The sequence below is a fragment of the Lithobates pipiens genome, unplaced genomic scaffold (assembly GCF_037356315.1).
Source record: "Lithobates pipiens isolate NorthernLeopardFrog02 unplaced genomic scaffold, aLitPip1_a1.2 Scaffold_16, whole genome shotgun sequence".
Lineage (NCBI taxonomy): Eukaryota > Metazoa > Chordata > Amphibia > Anura > Ranidae > Lithobates > Lithobates pipiens.
The window spans coordinates 496,304,911-496,325,341 of NW_027507748.1; the positions used below are offsets into that span (position 1 = coordinate 496,304,911).

The 20,431-nt window shown below is 39.6% G+C and overlaps 1 long non-coding RNA gene across 2 annotated transcripts in view; it reads right to left on the bottom strand.

Moving 5' to 3' along the window:
* Positions 1–15,932, bottom strand: part of LOC143983407 (uncharacterized) — a 450,976-nt gene extending 435,044 nt beyond the window's left edge. For both annotated transcript variants that reach the window (XR_013274604.1, XR_013274603.1), the window contains exon 1: positions 15,638–15,932. This is a non-coding gene — a long non-coding RNA (uncharacterized LOC143983407). The remainder of the gene's footprint in view (positions 1–15,637) is intronic.
* Between the last annotated feature and the right edge of the window lie 4,499 nt (positions 15,933–20,431).

Below are 20,431 nucleotides of genomic sequence, written 5' to 3' on the forward strand. Positions count from 1 at the left end.
CAAGTGATCATCTGCATCTGGTGGCAAGGTGGCATGGCAAGTGACACAGCAAGTGACTATCTGCATATGGTGGCAAAGTGATGTGGAAAGTGACACAGCAAGTGACAGTCTGGAACGTATGGCAGGTGACATAACAAGTGACACAGCAAGTAACAGTCTGCAATGTATGACAGGTGACGTGGCAAGTGACAATCCGCACCTTGTAGCAGGCAAATGACACAGCAAGTGACAATCCGCAATGTGTGGCAGGTGACGTGGCAAGTGACACACTCAGGGCTCCCACTGATTCTGCATTAGGGTGAGTTGAACTATTTTATTTTATATTCCAATATAATAATAGAAATAGTTCACTTCAATCATCCTGACACCATAACAACCATGGTGCCATGATGATTGAAGCACTAACACCAGTCATTTCCACGATAAATGAATTGAAAAAAAAAACGTATTTTCTGGCAGTGCCACTCCCAAAACTAGACTCTGGATCCACCCCTGCGCACAGGTATCCCTCAACCTGTGAATGGGCAGTGAAAGCAAAAGCAGCACATTAATGAGCTCCTCTCTCTGTTACCATACTTTATAATGCTCTTTGTAAAGCAGCCCATAGATTATGCAATTTTGTTTCCTTACACCATGGATGTCACAGTCAGACAGTGTTGATGGGGGAAACCCTCCCACAGAGCTATTGTGTTCTGCAAGCATGGAGCCCTTCCTGCCAGCAGAACACAATGATAACTTTTGGCATCTATAGCCCCTGGTACAAACAAAAAGCAACTGCCCGAACTTATAGCTGGCCTTAACAGTAAAAAGCACATGGAAGGGTGATGCATGTCAAAAAACAACAAAAATAAACTTACCAGCCAGCCTGCAACAAATCAAATTGCCCAGTCTTCCAGTTCATGTTAGGGGGTTTAGTTTGCACACATTTGCAAATACATGGGAAAGCTGCAGAGGCCGTGTCATAGCACCCTGGTATTGTCTGCTGGACACCAGCAAATAGCACATGCATCACCCTTCCATCACCCTTCTGTTAAGGCCAGTTATAGGTGGGGGCAGTTGCCATTTGTTTGTACCGTTGGTTATTTGGTGAGGAGGCATACTGGACACCTTCACTGCTATTGTGTTATTTGCTGGGTGTCCAGTATGCCCCCTGTGCCTTTACAGTGGGGCAAGCTCCCTCCAGGTATACTTGCCCTCCATCTATCCATTATTATATGGAGGCTTTCAAAATGTATAGAGTTAGGACTACACATAATACCGGGGGTGCCATAACGTGGCCTCTGCAGCTTATGCATGTATTTGAAAATGTGTGGACAATAACCTCTGATTTTAATGTGAACTGCTAGACAGGACAATTCCGTTTGTTACAGGCCTGCTGGCAAGTTGAGTTGGTAATTTTTCTTTGTTGTTGTTTGACATGCTCTAGCAAGCAGCTGATGAATGCAAAAAATCCAACAGGCTGTCTGTACTAAAGTCGATCTATGGATCGAATCTCGGCCGTTACCTACTGAAGTGACTGAGATTCCATTCATCTACGGCCACCTTTAGCATATAAGCATCATAACACAACTGACTAGCATCTTGTGCTGCTTCTTTCTTCTCCGACATGAACTCTGCTACACAGGGTATTGCAAGAGATTAGAATCAAGAGAAATTCAGCAACTTACACCGCTTGCTTCAAAAACATACATACATACATTTAATGATGTATTATTAACTACAGAGCTGCAATCATTTGTGCCTTTCATACCTTCCTGGAGTTCAGGTTTAACTTTAAATTTTAAACACAAGCTGACCAGAGAACCACATAGAAAAGTACAAGCTGAACATTTTTATTGACTTTTCTTAGTGTTCATAATAATTAAGGCAACATTTATTATTTTTAACAGTTCTAGTCCTTTAGGTTGTGCTACATACAAAGAGTGAGAAGAAGCTGTCCCTGTTTAACTTGCTATCGTTATTTTGAGGAGTTAAAAACCTTCGTTCTCCCTGGCTTAATAAAGCACCTGTCCTGGAACTAGCTGGCATATTGGTTTTTGAATCCTGACACAATATTCTAACTCTTGATGAAGTTCTTACAATGCCAGAGGAACTTCCTAACTAAGCCACAGAGTCAATTCAACCTAGTGAAACTGGACCCAGTAGACAGGGTTATCAGAGTTGTGTGTAGAGATAATTACAGCACTAAAGAGAGCATATGGGCTGTCAAGTCTGGCACATGGCCTGCACCAGCTGTTACCTGGGTGCCTTGGAAAGCCTATTGAACAGCATTTTGGGCACAGAATAGCTACATGCAAGCATTCCAAGATTTCTTCTGGGACCTCTTCATAATAAATTTATTTTCTATATTGGGGAGCTTTAAACTCTATCATATAATTGAGTAAACTCTGTGTTTTTGTGTTTCGCAATTAGGATCATGTTCTCTGGAAGTACAGAATAATAATGTTTAATGTAGCTTCCATAACTGCACACAGAGACAATCTACTGGAAAGGTCTATTTGCCAAAAATAAATAGGAAATGCATCTATATGCCCATTTTAAGCACTAAGATGTTAACCAATATAGATGTAACTTAATATTTCAACATGTGCAAGAGGACAAGAGGAAACAGCAAACGTCAATGACTGATATATACTTTCCCAGCCTAGAAGGCAGATGTTCTGTAAAGCAGACATTTCTATTCTACAGTGGCACTTGTGCTTGGCAGTTACTTCTAGTGTTTCACATAGATGTAACATAGTAAATACCCTTCCCTTTACAGAAAGAAAAAAAAAAATTGCAAAATAAAAGATAAAATAACAAACCATGACACATAATAAAGTCACACAATTGTACAAGTGCTGTATTCGCGAAAATGGGTAAGATAGAGATGTTGTTGAAAACAATAGATGTTTATAATAAACCCACTTTAAATTGGCCATATAAAAATTAGGAGACATAGGAGAAAGGAAAATGTGAAAGAAGTGAACTGTTCGCAGTAGTGACCTACAGGATTGTTTGTTTGAACCTTACAGAATGGAATGATCACAGTTGACAATACTCAAATGTTATTTTCTGCTTTTATAAACAGTCCCTTAATTTGTGTCTGTGGTACTCTGGGTAACAACACTATTTGACATTAGTCTGAACATACAGGTGTTGATTTACTAAAATTAGAGAGTGAAAAATCAGCTGTGCATGGTAGCCAATCAGGTTCCTATTTCAGCTTGTTCAATCGGGTCTGACAAAAAAACTGGAAGCTGATTTGTTTCTATGCAGAGCAGCACCAGATTTTGCACTCTCCAGTTTTAGAAAATAAACCCCATAGTAATCTACTGTCGATAAAATTTTACCCCACCCACTGTAGTGGTATGGTCCACCCACTGGGGGTCAAAGCTCCAATCCCATATGAATTAGCCTAACTACGGCAGCAATTTTCGAGATGGGCGTGGCTGTTTTTACCCATTTCTACCCATCAGCATTCTTACGTATTTCACAGTCTGCACAATATCTCTGCACAATACCCATGAAAGGCTGCTAGCTTGTCTAAGGCAGGCCATGGATGGTTTTATTTTTTTCCCTGCAACCATGGGTTCAGGAAAGAAAATTGCTTGATTTCCCCATCAACACAGTCAGTTATGGGGGAATCCCTCCACTGGAGCTATTGTGTTGTCCCGGCGGGGGGGGGGGGGGGGGGGGGGGCATGTGGAACTATCCCTGCCGGGAGAACACAGTAATTGTTGCTAGTGTCTCTAGCAGGGTTTTTCAACTCCAGTCCTCAAGGCGCCCCAACAGGTCATATTTTCTGGCTCTCCATTATTTTGCACAAGTGATTTCATAAGTTTCACTGCCTTAGTAATTACCACATCCATTTCATGAGAGAAATATTGAAAACATGACCTGTTGTGGCGCATTGAGGGCTGGAGTTGAGAAACACTGATCTATAGCATGGAAAAAATTCGACATGCTGGTTACACCCAAGTCGATTGATGAATCAATTTGAGTACATTCAGCCTGCCCAAAGATGGTTTGAATCTCGGCCAGACCCTGCTGAACCATTTGAGATTTGAACCATCTATGGCTGGCTTGTAGTATGAGTTTTATGATAAGTATCATATAAGTATCAGTATCATGATAAGTATGGGTTTTTGTGAAATTTGTCAATTTGAAGTTTTTTATGACATTTTTATGGGTTTTCATAATTCATATAAATCCTAAAAACCAAGGTCCAAAGGGCAAAGGTCAAAATGACATCATACAGCTATGATCAGTGGCACTGCCACTAGGCATAATGGGGAGATGCTGATGTTTTGGCTTAATATGCATTAGCAGAACTATAGCCACTATACTTACCTCCTCTCTAATGGTCAAAAGAGGTCTCTCAGCGCCTTCTCCCTGGGTGCCAGTCTTTAGACAACTTCATTGTATGGCATAGGGTGATGTAACTCCTGCATATGCACAGAGGTCAGTCATTCCGGCACACAGGGATCTCGTGGGCAGCTCAGTTTACACTCCACAAAACACTGCGAGCAGGCGCAGGCAGGTAGGTGTATTTATTGCAGAAGAGAGACTGCTTGTCTTTTATGTGATAAATAGCCTGCCTGCTCGCAAGTTTTTGTAAAATGCCTTCAGTTTCACTTTACCACACCGAGTTGTCCAGTAAACGTGGCAGTTAGAGAGTTGAGACAAACAATTTTACATAAACAGCTGTAGTGCTATTTGCAAATCAATATTTACCAAGCATAAATGTGATAACATAACAAAAAAAGTCTGTATAAAATAACAATCTTTTCTGTGTCTTCTTTAATAATCAACACATGTGAACCAGTGTTGCTGGGCAGCCCGTAAAAACAGGGCACTTCTCCTGCCTGTAAATGCTTGTAGCATTCCCACCAGTACCCCACCCCGCCAGGAGCCGAGCGAGCGGAAGAGAGAAGAGAAGCTGAAGCCCTGTTGTGAGTGGGAATCTGTGTTGCTGCACACTGCAAGTGTGCCTCTGCAGGGTGCAGTTTTGTGAGAGTTTTATGGAGCATTTATTTATTTCTCATGCCTGGTAGAATAGTATCTGCTGACTGCATGGCTCTAGTAAGAGAGGAAAGGTACTGGCATGGGTAGGTTGGGAGAGACTCTGTTTTTTCTGCATAGAAAGCAGTTACCAGACGAGCGCAGGGCCTGGTAAGATTTTAAAGTATCTCTGGCTACCTCCCCGTATCCTTTCCGCAGCCTCTAACCACTTCTGGTATCCTGTCTGCAGTTTCTAACCACCTCCCATATCCTGTCCACAGACTCTAACCACCTCTGGTATCCTGCCTGCAGTTTCTAACAACTTCCTGTATCCTGTCTGAAGCCTTGAACCATTACTTGTATCATGTCTGCAATCTCTGACTATCTCTTGTCTCATGTCTGCAGTCTCTTGACCATCTCCTGTATCATGTCCACAGTCCCTGACCATTTCCGATGTCATGTCCGTAGTCTCTGACCATCTCCTGTATCATGTCCACAATCTCTGACCATCTCCTGTATCATGTCCACAGTGTCTGACCATCTCCTGTATCATGTCCACAATCTCTGACCATCTCTTGAATCAAGTCCACAGCCTCTGACCATCTCTTGTACCATGTCTGCAGTCTCTGCCTGTCTCCTGTACCATGTCTGCAGTCTCCGCCTGTCTCCTGTACCATGTCTGCAGTCTCTGACCATCTCCTGTACCATGTCTGCAGTCTCTGACCATCTCCTGTATCATGTCTGCAATCTCTGACCATCTCTCATCTTGTACCATGTCTGCAGTCTCTGAGGGGGAGCCTAGAGAGGAGTCAAGAGTGAGAGCACTGCCGGGATGGGAGTCATGGAGTCAGATGTGTGTGAACTGTGGGGAGGAGACTATGGGATAAAACCAGAGCCACAAGCCTGAGCCCAGAAGAGGACTGCCTGACCAAGCCCTGCACAGTGCACCTGAGAGGAGATCAGTGACAGCGCTGCAAGGCCAGTGTGAGGTGGGACTCAATACAATAATGTAAGGGAGCACTGATATAAGGATTTCCCTCATATCAGTAACCCCCCTCCCCCTTGCCTTAGTGTATTAACTCTGAGAAAGGTGGTCTTTGGTCACCAGAGTCCCCCCTATCAGAGTTCTCTGGGTTCCCGTTTACATCAGAGTCTGCAGGATTTACCCCTACAGTGCACTTTTTTTCCTGTTTGCTACAATTCCACAATTAAAACTGAACCCCTCTATATCAAACTTATCTTTTTTATTTGCCACATTTGTAAAATACAGTAAAACCTTGGTTTGAGAGTAACTTGGTTTGAGAACGTTTTGCAAGACAAGCAACATTTTTAAATAAATTTTGACTTGGTATACAAGTGATATCTTGATATACAAGTAGCGTCATGTCACAACTGAGTATAAAACAGAACAGAGGTGCCTCTAAGTGTAGCAATATATTTACATTTAGGCATATCTAAGCATGCAGGCATCCGAGGTAAAGCTGTCCACATAGACCGTCCTCACCACCATCGACATCATCTCTTCCACACTGCGCTCCACAAGGGTTTCAAGCCTCGTTTTCAAATTGCTCTACTGCAGAGTAGTCTTCCTGGTCACGATTGCAGACTGACAGCGATGAGAGCCAGCGGTGCGGGGGGACGTTCTAGGTGGACAGCTTTATTTCAAGTGCCTGCATACTTAGATGTGCCTCTTTTAATCATAAACCATGTGAGTTGCTAAACGTTGGATCTTCATTAAATGTAACCCTTTTGCTACACTTAGAGGCGCCTCTCTTCTCTTTTATACTCTGTAGCTCCTGCTAGATTTTGCTTCTAATACCCTTGTGGAGCCTGTCATTTGTGGATTGACATTTTATGGTTACACAACCTATCACTTTGCTATAATCTTTTTTATATGGACTATAAACTGAAGGACTTATGAATAAATGGTTGTGGAACAAATCGTCTGGGTTTCCATTATTTCTTATAGGGAAATTCGCTTTGATATACAAGTGCTTTGGATTGAAAGCATGTTTCCAGAACAAATTCAGCTTCTTGCACAGATGGAAAGGGCTGCAAGGGCTGGGACAGTGATAATAATGGGGAATTTTAACTAACCAGATATTGACTGGTGTAATGGCACTGCTGGGACAGTTAAAGGGCAAAAAATTATAAACCTATTACAGGACAATTTTATGGTCCAGTTTATTGAGGCCCCAACTAGGAATGAAGCTCTGTTGGACCTGGTAATCTCAAACCATGCAGAGCTTATTACTAATGTTCAGATAAAAGAACACCTGGGTAGCAGTGATCATAACATGATTTCATTTCATGTTAGTGCTAAACAAGAAATACATACAGGTAAGATAAAAACACTTAACTTCAAGAGAGAACATTTTCCAAGGATGAGGGCTGCTCTCCAGGACTTAGACTGGGAGAGAATATTGGCATCAATGGGCACAGAACAGAAATGGGAATTCTTGTTTGTGATCTCACTGCAAAGTATATTCCCATGGGCAATACGTTTAAATGGCTAAAAACAAAACCTACGTGGCTCACGCCCAAAGTTAAAAAAGCTATAAACAATAAGAGAGGAGCTTTTAAAAAATATTAAAAAAATTAAGGAACACTAGTGTAATTTAAATGTTACAAAGAATTTACCAGGATATGTAAAAAGGAAATCAAGAATGCAAAAATTCAAAACGAACGACAGATTGCAAAAGATAGTAGGACAAACCCTAAAAAATTTAAAAATTATTCAAATATATTAATAGTAAAAAAGTCAGGTCTGAGCATGTAGGTCCTCTACAAAATATTCTAGAGTGGGTGACTGGGGACAAAGAGAAGGCTAATTTATTAAATACTTTCTTCAGCTCTGTGTATACAAAGGAGCATGGGGGAGCTCATGTCCATAATGGGGGTGGTAGTGACACAGCCCCAAATTATCCACAATGGCTCAAAAGTGATATGGTCCAGAAATATTTAGACAGAATAAAGGTGGATAAAGCACCTGGCCCTGATGGCATCCACTCAAGGATCCTAAAATAATTGAGCTCTGTAATTTCAGAGCCATTGTATCTAATTTTTAGGGACTCATTAATGACGGGAATAGTACCACTGGATTGGCACAGAGGGAACGTGGTGCCTATATTTAAAAAGGGATCAAAGTCTTTACCAAGCAACTATAGACCTGTTAGTTTAACTTCTATACTAGGAAGGATACTGGAGAGTTTAATAAAAGATCACATAGAGGAGTTCTTGGAAAAAAACATTTTAAGCAACAGACAGCATGGATTCATGAAAGACAGAAGTTGTCAAACAAACCTGATTTCTTTTTGTGAAGAGTAAAAGAAGTAAGTAAAACCTTGGACAGAGGGGTGGCTGTGGATGTGGTATACTTGGATTTTGTAAAAGCGTTCAATACAGTTCCGCACACACGGCTCATGTGTAAGGTAAAGTCTACAGGCTTGGAAATATCAGTTTGTAAATGGATAGAAAACTGGCTAAAAGACAGAATTTAGAGAGTAGTGGCTAATGATTCTTACTCTGAATGATCTAAGGTTATCAGTGGTGTACCCCAAGGTTCAGTGCTGGGACCCTTACTTTTTAATATCTTTATAAATGATATTGGGTCTGGGATCAAAAGTAACATTTCTGTCTTTGCAGATGACACCAAACTATGCAGTGGAATAATGTCCTTACAGGATGTCTCCAATTTACAAGCCGACCTCAATGCTCTGTCTAATTGGGCGACTATGTGACAAATGAGGTTTAATGTTGAGAAATGTAAAGTTATGCACTTGGGGGCTAAGAATATGCATGCATCATACATTTTAGGGGGAGTACAACTGGGGGGATCCATAGTGGAGAAGGATCTGGGGGTTTTGGTAGTTCATAAGCTCAATAATAGCATGAAATGCCAAGCTGCTTTTTCCAAAGCAAGCAAAGTCCTTTCCTGTATTAAGAGAGGTATGGACTCCAGAGAGAGAGATATCATTTTGCCCCTGTTCAAATCATTAGTAAGATCTCATCTGGAATAAGCAGTTTTGTTTTGGGCAACAGTTCTCAAAAAGGATATTGGAGAAATTGAGAAAGTGCAGAGAAGGGAAACCAAACTGATAAGAAACATGGAGGAGCTCAGCTATGAGGAAAGATTAGAGGAACTGAATTTATTCTCTCTTGAGAAGAGGAGAATAAGGGGGATATGATCAACATGTTCAAATATATAAGGGGTCCATATAGTGAACTCGGTGTTGAGTAATTCTCTTTAGGTCCACCCAGAGGATACGGGGGCACTCTTTACGTGTAGAGGAAAAGGGATTTCATCTTCATATGTGGAAAGGTTTCTGCACAGTAAGAGCTGTGAAAATGTGGAATAGACTCCCACCAGGGGTGCTTCTGGCCAGCTCAGTAGATTTCTTTAGGAAAGGCCTGGATACTTTCCTGAATGTACATAATATAACTGGGTACTAATATTTATAGGTAAAGTTGATCCTGGGAAAATCCAATTGCCAATTGGGGGATCAGGAAGGAATTTTTTTTCCCCCTGCTGTAGCAAATTGGAGCATGTTCTACTGTTTTTTTTTGCCTTCCTCTGGATCAACTGTGGGTATAAAATTGGGTATATTGGATTGTACAATATTTTTTATTTTATTTATTTATTGTTTTTAAGGTTGAACTGGATGGACTTGTGTCTTTTTTCAACCTGAATAACTATGTAACTATGTAAAATTATGTCTGCAATCCAAGGTTTTACTGTACTCTCGTGTTTGTATGTCAGTGCATATGTGATACATATGTGTACTTTCTGCTTCCAGGAAATGTAAACATCATCACATGATATCATTCTCATATGCTTATGTCCATGCACATAGCTTAGTGCAGCATTAATTCTTATTGGTTTACTTTAAAAACTCTGTGTTTTTAGATGTTTATTGCCCATGTTGGAGCACATGGATTGGTTTGTGCAAAAGTTATAGCGTCTACAAAATAGGGGATATATTTATAGCATTTTTATTATTATTATTATTTTTTTACTAGTAAAACGTCAACATTAAACCTCATCTGCCACATAGTCGCCCAATTGATAGGCGATCTGAGATTTTTATTATGACTGTGGCATTATGGCTGACACATCGGACAATTTTGACATATTTTTTGGGACCATTGCCATTAATGCAGCGATCAATGCTATAACAATGCAATACTGTAAAAATGTCACTGGCAGTGAAGGGGTTAACACTAGGGGGGCGGTGAAGGGGTTAACAGTGTTCCCTGGGAGGTGATTCTAACTGAAGGGGGAGGGAACTAACTAGAGGAAGTAATGGATCGTGGTTCCTAGCTAATAGGAACACACGATCTGTCACTCCTGTCAGAACAGAACAGAGTCACTCGTCCCTGTTCTGTCTCTCCTGGTCACAAGCGCTCATGGCTGGCGGTCATCACAACCGTTGGCCACGAGCATTGGTACCCCCGCTGTGCAGTGGGTGCATGCACACGCCTGCTATCCCGACCCCGCGAGCAGACATATAGCTACCACGGCTCGCGCCGGGGGGGGGGAGGGGGCAACCTGTCACAGTATAACTGTGGAGGTTGGTCAGGAAGTGGTTAAAACTTATGTACAGAAATTTCCATTAAATCTACTCATCTATATACCTTAGTAATTTTAATAACTAGTGTAGAAAAGGATGCCTGATACACAATGCTATACTCATTTAAACAAAGCATCACTTGCAGTAAGAAACTATGGAAAAGAGGATGTGGAAAAAGTTAGATTTCCACAACTCAGGTATTTATAGGTAGCAAATGGAAGATGTTAAAAAAAAATAAAAACAAGCTTCTTTATTGCAGTAAGGATTATTTAAAATTCACACTTGTGGATATCGCACATCTCCTCAAAGCCTTCATCATCCACATGTGATCTGGACATAGGCCCAAGATTACTTGTTATGTAACACACTGCTCTGATCATTCTGCACTCTACTCTGTTGGTAACTATTGTTTGTATACTAGGAGGTTTCCTGCATCATTCAATTGAGCAGTCAGCAACCCCCTTCAAATACTAAACCTAGATGCTTTGATTTGCTATAGCCTTGTCTCAAAAACCCAATGAAAAGACCATTTCAGTCTAACAATAGTCAGGCTCTCAGACAACTGCATCTATGATCCTTACCAGTTTGATTAATGGAAATAACATAGCACTGAGAAGGTGCACTAATAAGTATTAGGTGACCTGTGACTAGCAAGGGACCACATGAGTGAGTGTTCCATCTTGATCCTCCACATGCATTTAACACAGTTGTACATTATATCCATGTATCTAGGCTAAAGTAGATTAACAGGATTGATGGCACAGTTTACCAGTGCTTAGGCCTCGTTCACACCTATGCATTTTTTAGAGCATTTTCAGTTTTGCAGACACACACTACCGTCCATTTAACATGGTTTCCTATGGATGTAGTTCACATATCTGCATTTTATGGAAAGGGCCAATAGTTTTATCTTTTTTTTGATTCCATAGTTTTCAATGGATCAAAAATGTGTACAGTATTGAAAAACACAAAATACACCTGGAATATGCAAACTACAACCGGCATAAGTGTGAATCAGGCCTTAAAGTCTTTTCGTTGTCATAAGTAGCTTTTGGTTCTTACTCTTCTTAGGCTGGATTCACACTGATGCATTTTTTGTGCTTTTTGCATTTTGCAGATTTGCACTACAGAACGTGTTCCATAGGAAACCATGTTAAAAGGACTGTTGTGCAAATCTGCAAAATGCAAAGAGCACTAAAACTGCATAGATGTGAATCCAGCCTAAGGCTGGATTCACACCTATGTAGTTTTAGTGCATTTTGTGGATTTGCACTACAGTCTATTTAACATGGTTTCCTATGGAACACGTTCTGTAGGGCAAATCTGCAAAATGCAAAAAACACAAAAAATGCATAGGTGGGAATCCACCCTTAGACAAGGTTATTGTATTAGGAGTAAACCCATCTCTAGGCCTATTTATTCTGAGTTAAAATTAGAAGTCAAATTTAGTAACCTAGAAATATTTTAAGAATATAAAGATTTAATGTATACATATCAGAACATTTAGTTGCAAAATCTAATGCCCAGGACATTATTATGAAATGTCTTATAATTAAACATTTCCATTGCTTTAGAATGATTGCGTTTAAAATATTTAAACTATGCTTAAATGCTTTACTATTCTAGTCTAAAAAATATTAAATGAGTAATCAATTACATCAGAGTATATTAGTGCAGTATATTTTGCAAGCTTAAGAAAGTAAAATAATCCCCCAGAAGAATCTTAATTTTTGTCTATGGAAAACATTAAACTGTTAAGCGCTAACAACTAGAATTAGTCCTTAAATCTCTAATGAGAATAATAAAACATGAGTGCCGTAACTCGATAAGGCCTGAATTTACTTGCTGTTAGTAAAAGTTCCTGATCCAGCAGTATAGCTTTTTACTCCCCGAGGTCCAGGAAACAATATCTGTCCTTTAGGAACATCCTCTGTGGTAAGCACTTCTCCTTGCTGGGCTGCCATTGGGCAGAGATAGCTGTGTAATATCTAGTAACAGAAGCTTTATGAGAATATCCATTACTGATTTCAATCAATCCAAAGTAGCAAATTTGATTAACCCTTTGCGTCTGCATGTTTCTTTCTCAGCCACCATGCAAGACTTATCTCATTTTATGATATGTGTGTTTGTGTGTGTACCTGTGTATGTGCGGTTGTGTATGCTGTGTGTATGTGTTTGTGTGTGTGTATGTGTATGTGTGCATTTTATCTTTTTGATGATGTCTATTGTGAAAGAAATCACATCCATCCATTTAAAAGCAGCAGTGCTGCATCAAAGGAAGAGTTAAATTATTTTATGTAATTTGTATGTGTTTTGTATGGACTTCTATTTGTTTTGCAAAGTTGTAATTTTTAAGACATCCTCATCTAGCTAAAGGAGTGAGCACTAAGAAAAAGTTTAGTGTATAATAAATTCTGTATCTTATTTGCTGCACCTCATTCTGTGCATGTGTCTATACTTTACTGTCAGCTGATCTATATATGTGTAAGTGAGTGTGTGTGTAAATTAACAACGTCCTTTGAATGCAATACATCTGATGCAATCCAAGAAAAAACTACATATTTATACTGTACATATAGAATACAGTAGAACATTTTAATTATTTAATGCTTCAATTGAGTACCTTTATTTAAAACATTACTGTATGATTCTAGAGTGTATTAAAATATTTTGATTTTAATGTAATTTATCCATTTGAAGTTATTGGAAATTATAAAAGATTGCACGTACACCATAACTGGTATGGCTTTTTTTATAGTACCAGCAAATAAAATTTTCTGATAAGGCACATCTTTGTACAATCTACATGTTCCTGCTGGCATGGTACAAAGGCATATGTTACAATTCAAAAACTCAGTACAGTATATGATTGATCCTCATTATGTCCATGGAGGCAATATTTATGTATTATTAATCGCATTCTGTAGTTCTATGGGTATTCTAATGTTTAATTTAGCGTTACACCACTGTTTTAAAGACATTCAATATAATGATACAGAGCTCATTTAACTAGATCAAACATGACAATCAAAAAACTGTTTACTCAAAAAAGGGCTGGTACAGCCTCTCAAATTCAAAACACAGTGACCAATGAAAAACCTTTATTTCTACACACATACTCATCTTCCAGACAGCACTGCAAACTTAATTTTCCACATCTCATGATATCACTTCATGGGCAGCTATATATTTATACAGTGGCATTTGTTTCATCAAACAACATCTATACTGTTAATATATATATATATATATATATATTTTTTTTTTTGTATTATTATTATTATTTCAGGGACTGATGTGAATGTATAATATATATGTAAAGCTCTGCATAAATTGATGGCACTATATAAGTATCTTTAATATATATATATATATATATATATATATATATATATATATATATATATATATATATATGTACTGTATAGAGAGAGGGAAAGACAGAAGAGATTGAGAGAGAGAGAGAGTGTACTAATACATTTTTGGCCTTCTGGGTCATATTTTAACGTTGCTTCTAATATTTTTTGAAAGTTTACGCATCTGTTAAATGTTATGGTGAATGGTGAGATTATGTTTTTAAGCTTTTAAGAATCGGGTTTCGGTTTTTAATATGAATAATAGGTGCAAAAACATATTCTTATGCACTTGCTAATGCTTCACCAGAAGTTTCATGTATATACATATCACCATAATATTTGAGGAATGTTCAATTCTAGCCCTACTTAAGGGTGCTATGTACTCCAGTCTACAATTTGCTAGAATTCTGTTTTAACACTAACAAAACAACAATAGTAACTTGGCAGGGCTCAAGGTGCTCCATTATATTTTACTGTTTGATAAATGTAAGAGCTGCATCAGATTTGAACTGGCCTTGTACAACTTTTAAAGCAGGAGCACACATCACAAATATCCTAGAGCATAGCATGGGTGTCTGAACTACTGAGAAATACATGTTATTCAGTAACCTGAAAGCATTCTGTTGTCTCTAGAGATCCATGCTCCAGTCATTTATTACAGCACATTTAGGCCCACATGGAAAGAAAAATAAATAATGGGCATAGGAGAAATCAAATCAACTTGCTTGCAGCTCTGTTAATCACGTTTAACCAAGAAACATCAATTAAAAACAAATTAAGTAAATAAGAAGCACCAAAAGTATCAGCAGACCTGTAATGGGGCTTTGGCATGCTGAATTATTTTCTTCAGTAGATTATTATGGTATCATTGATGAATGATATTTATATAATTAATATATCCTAGATTAATGCATTAATGCATTTATCTTTTGGTTGTTGTTGTCCAATCCAAGCTATTTTAATACATGCCCGCAAAATATGTATGCATACTTTACAATAAAACAGTTTAAGTCCTTAAAGAAATTATTCAACGTATTTACAATTCTTTTCACTGTTTCCAATATTCCTATAACGACATGATTAGACTATCACTACTGAATCATTTTATGGCATCGCTTCAAGGGTTCCCATGAATTGGCTCAGTTAAGTAAAAGAGGTTGGCTAGGAGACATAATGAATTATTTTTTTCCGCCTGTTATTAGCACAACATACAATAAACATTCATCTTTGACCAGATATTAAAAAAGTAATTTAGTGAGGCCCTGCAACATAATGAAAGATGCTATTTTATGCTAATAATCCTACAACAAAGCAGAAATGTAGGCACCCCATGTACAGTATTCTCAGTGGATGCAACAGAAGCAAACAGAATAAAATCATAGGCAAAATAAAAAATAAAAAATCAAATTATAACAATGCTGATAATACTCCACATCTGAAAATACAATATAGATTTAAAACACATGAACTTTACTACAATCCTGTATTGTAATTATTTTATATCTTGTTAAATTAATAACAACTATTTTTGAACTTTAGCAGAAATTGTTTGTGAAATCCCCATAAAAAACGAATAAGGTCGTGGACTGTACAGCAGGCTTCATAGTGATTGTATGCAGAGAGTGATAATGATGTCATTAACCCTGTTAACCGAATGCCAGTGAGGCAGCACTCTAGCAGCTGAAGACATAAATCTGAAGCAAGTTTTCTGTACAATGTCTGACTTACCTTTGAAGTTCATCTGGAAGGTCCAGAAGATTACATTCAGGAGAATACACAGAGAATAAGGATCTTGGCAGCTTGTAGACATATGTATTGCTAGGCCCCATGGGCTCTTTCCTGCCCCGTACAAGCTTATAAAAAACACCATGTAACACTGTAAAACTGATAAAATATGTCAGAATAAGAACAAAAAAGAAAACAAGCAAAGCCTCAGACCAGTACAAATAAATGAGAGAAAAGCAATTGTGGGGCTGCTCAAAGCCTTTTTGCCTTGCTGAATGAAAGCAATCCCTAAGACTGAATGGGTAATGAGATCCTGGCTCCTGAGATTTTAGCTTTCTTAATCATGTTCATAATTAATTCAAGAACATTGATAATTTCATTACATTCTTTTTGTCTTATCAATAAATGATGTGCCTGCACTTTTGGTCCTGTGTACAGGGAGAGAGGAGATGCTTTGGGTAATACTGCACCAGGAATAGTGGCTGAATCAGAGCTAAAAGGTGAAGCAGTAATTATTATTCTTGACCAGGCCTCTATTATCAGAAGATGACAAGCAGCTAGAAATAATTGATAAGCTTAATGCACAAATGCATAGAAAGCATATCTGCTGCGCCGGCTGCCGTTAGCATAACTTTTTTTTTTCTCTTCACTCAGATAATGCCACACTTGAAAACAATTGGCAAATGTTGATCCGCCTGGTGTGGCCACTCTGTAAGTAATTTCAGCAATCAATACACTTTCAACTGAACCGTTTTAAGATGTATTTATCTATATATAACCGGTGTGTATTTTCCTGCTTGCTTTACAAGAACCATCTCTATGAGCTTTTCAATGATAAACAGCAAATATTCTGGAAATCCTGGATGAAGGTTTCCACCATAGAAGAGAAAACCAACCGTAATACTGGGTGCTCATCCATAAGTGTTGTGTCCTCAAGAGCATCGGGACGACAAGTTATTTCTGAGAGTTGGTTGGCTGAGAGCAAATAGTCATTAATAACAAAAATACAAATTCATTTCTGCCATTTACATATTGTGGTTGGGATACAAAGATTTGTAGAAGGCTACATATACCACCGGTAGGCTATGGCTATACTGTCAAGCTAGAGCAAGATGCCAACACTGTAACTATCTCACATTTGGATAACTGTGTCTCCTTTCAAGAAACATATTTTGAAAATATTTATCTTGACAGGTTGATCTGATAACTAACAAACTAGTCTTTGAGTAAAATGGCCTTCGCACTTAGTGGAGCCAGCTGATGGCTCTTCTGCGACATTGATGAATGGGACATGGATGATATATACATTCTGTGGTTTTATCAGTAGATTATTGAATTGTTTATTTCCCCTGAGGAGAATGACCTGTCCCTAAATGTGTGTTCTTTGTTAGACCTACCAGCACAGGGATTAATATTGACATAACATTCAATTGGGATATGTCCAATGCTCGATTCTGAAAAAAGAATGAAACAAATGGTTTAATAAGATGCAAGCAACGTTATAGTAAAACAAACAAGAATATATATTTTTTTCAAACAACTTTCTCTTTTTGTTACATTTCTCTTGATTCCCATAGTAGTTTATCTTTTTAAAGAGAAGCATATTCTGATCTTCATTTATTATGCAATCCCTAGAGAAATTCATATGAGAAATTAGATTTTCTGTAGTGCAGTGGATAGCATAAGCATGTCTGTCCCCAGGGTTGGATTTCTGTCACTGGAGTATGTAAGCACACCATTTGGTGCCCAATTCAACACCACTCTACAAGGAAGAAAATTCACAAAGAACATTTTCTTATTTTCTAGGGCCTAATTTGGCTTAGAATACTGTGACAATGTGCAACTAGTTTTCTATGAGGTTATATTATAACTACTAAGGACTTAAAAAAGGTCAATTGGTAACTAAATGGAAAACTGCACCTTTGTTTCTGCTGCCTGTAGGCACAGGCCTTCTATGCCTGATGGTAAATCTGGTGTATCTCTGCTTTCCTGCCACACAATCACTGCAGTGCTGACAACATGCTGACATTACAGGCATACCTCACTTTTAAGTACACAATGGGGTTTATTTACTAAAGCTGGAAAGTGCAAAATCAGGCTCACTTCTGCATAGAAACCAATGAGCTTCTAACCCCAGCTTGTTGAATTAAGCTTTGGTATCAAAACCTGGAAGCTCATTGGTTTCTATGCAGAAATGAGCCTGATTTTGCACTTTCCAGCTTTAGTAAATAAACCCCATTGGGTACTTAAACGTGGGGTATGCCTGTAGTATACTTTATCTGGCATTAAAAGAGAATATTGAAATATCTTTTTTTTTATTTACTTAATGATACCATCAGACAATCAACATGAAAAGGAAGAGATTCCTCTTTAAAATAAGGGCAATGAGGACAATTTTTTGCAGTCAGTTTTCAGGCTCCATTACTAACTAAGTTTTCAGTAGACTCCATTTCTTGATGAGACCCTATGTACTGAATATACTGTATATACCAGAGATGGTGAACCTTGGCACTCCAGATGTTTTGGAACTACATTTCCTGTCATGCTCATACACTCTGCAGTGTAATGGAGTATCATGGGAAATGATACAAAACATCTGGGGTGCCAAGGTTCGCCATCACTGGTATATACTGTATGTATATATACGTGTATATACACACATACATCTAACATTTACATTTTCACTCTCTCCTTGTCTCCTACATCCCATGCTGCCAACCTACAAACCACTACCCGCAGAAACCTTCGCAACCTCAACCCTTCCCTTCTTCATTCTGCTACTGATGGCCTTTATGACAAAATCACACCCCTATCCTGCCCAGACCTAACCACTTCCATCTACAACAACACGCTGTCATCCTCCCTAGACATACTTGCTCCTCTTTCTTCATGCAGAACAAGGCCCCGTCTGCCACAACTCTGGCAAACAGATGACACCAGAAGTCTCAAGATACACAGCCGTGCTCTTGAGCGAGCGTGGCGTAAATCTAAGTCCCTGCAAGACTTTACCCTCTACAAATCTGCCCTTCTCCAATACAACTCCTGCCTCTGCACTGCTAAACAAACCTATTACAACACTCTCATCAAAACCCTTTAATCCAAACCTTGTCAACTCTTTTCTACCCTTAATTCTTTACTTCACCCCCCACTGCCCCCACCCACTAACTTGCTTACCGCTCAACAGATTGCCAACCATTTCAATAGCAAAATTGACACAATTCGCAAGGAGATATCCAGCATTCAGCTTCCTCCCCTACCCAACACAACAGGTCCAACACCACGCTCAATACTCTCCTTTTTTTGCCCAGTTACCACAGATGAAGTTAATAAACTCCTCTCCACGGCCCACCTCACTACCTGCTCCCTGGCACCTGTCCCCTCACAATTACTGCTACCACCTTCCCACTCTATCCTTAACTCCCTAACCCACATCTTCAACCTCTCCCTCTCCTCCGGCACCTTTCCTTCCCTGCTCAAATATGCACTGGTTACCCCCATACTCAAAAAACCCTCACTAGACCCCACCTGTTTGAACAACTTAAGACCAATCTCCCTGCTCCTGTTTGCCTCCAAGCTCATGGAATGCCTTGTCCATGTCCAAATGAGTCACTACCTCATGGACAACAACCTACTAACAATGACCTACTAACTACTAAAACCAACGGTCGCTGCTCCATACTCATACTTTTAGACCTCTCTGCTGCCTTTGACACAGTTGTCCACCTGCTCCTCCTCAGCAAATTACGCTCCCTTGGCCTATGCAATTCTGCTTTATCCTGGTTTTACTCCTACCTATCTCAGCGCACTTTCAGTGTCACTTACAACTCCATCTCCTCCGCTCCCCTTCCTCTTTCTGTTGGGGTACCCCAAGGTTCTGTCCTTGGGCCCCTCCTATTCTCCCTCTATACCTCTTCCCTGGGCCAGTTGATAAGCTCCCATGGTTTCCAATACCACCTCTATGCCGACGACACCCAGATCTATCTCTCCACTCCTCAACTCACCCCCTCAATCTCCTCACAGATCTCCAACTTACTGAATGACATATCAGAATGGATGTCACATCACTTCCTCAAACTCAATCTTTCTAAAACTGAGCTTGTTATATTTCCTCCTTCATGATTCCCCCCCCCCCCCCGTGACTTCACCATTAATATCAACACACACAGCCATTGGTCCCTCCACACATGCCAGGGCCCTGGGTGTAATCCTTGACTCTGACTTCTCCTTCAGCCCCCATATCCAATCACTGGCTAAATCATGCCGCCTTCACCTCTGCAACATCTCCAGAATTCGACCCTTCCTGACTAATGGCACCACAAAGCAACTCGTTCACTCCTTGATTATTTCCCGCCTTGACTACTGCAACTCTCTCCTTAATGGCCTACCCTTAAGCAGGCTATCCCCCTTCAGTCTATTATGAATGCTGCTGCTAGACTAATACACCTCACTAATCAGTCCATGACTGGTGCCCCTCTCTGCCAATCCCTTCACTGGCTTCCCCTACCCCACCGTGTAAAATTCAAAATGCTAACCATAACATACAAAGCCATCCACAACATCGCCCCCATCTACATCACCAACCTCATCTGCAGATATCGCCCAAATCGTCCCCTCCGCTCCTCCCAGGACCTCCTGCTTTCTAGCTCCCTTGTTACCTCCTCTCATGCTCGCCTTCAAGACTTCTCCAGAGCCGCTCCCATCCTCTGGAACTCCCTGCCCCAGTCTGTCCGATCAGCCCCTACCCTGTCCACCTTTTGGAGGTCCCTGAAAACTCATTTATTCAGGGAAGCTTATCCC